This window comes from Tupaia chinensis, unplaced genomic scaffold, assembly GCF_000334495.1.
Source record: "Tupaia chinensis unplaced genomic scaffold, TupChi_1.0 Scaffold000187_1, whole genome shotgun sequence".
Classification (NCBI taxonomy): domain Eukaryota; kingdom Metazoa; phylum Chordata; class Mammalia; order Scandentia; family Tupaiidae; genus Tupaia; species Tupaia belangeri.
The window spans coordinates 1,145,912-1,146,299 of record NW_006159662.1 but is presented as its reverse complement, the minus strand read 5'-3'; positions in this window follow the sequence as shown (position 1 = coordinate 1,146,299).

Below are 388 nucleotides of genomic sequence, written 5' to 3'. Positions count from 1 at the left end.
GTGTAAGTGCGTGCCCAAGATCCTGAGAGGAGAATGGAGGAGAAGGGTTTGCGATGTGGCCATCCCCCCCCTGTAGGGTGGGTGATTTCTCGCTGTCTCTTTCTGGCGAGCGCATGCGCCCTATAGCAAAAAACGCTCCAGAAAAAAAAAAAAAAAAAAGACAAAATAGGCTTAGTAACTAGGTCATCAGGAAAGGGTGTGTGTGTGTGTGTCCTTCCTGATACAGGACAGAGAATAAATTAGGACGATGAAACACCAGAGTATGATAAAATGCTGACCATCACAAGAATACGGGTTGCTTTGTGGTGATGACAAGATGACAATAGCCAGAGAATGAGCACAAGGGCTTAGGAGTATTATTATTATTATTATTTTTGGAGAGATTTTT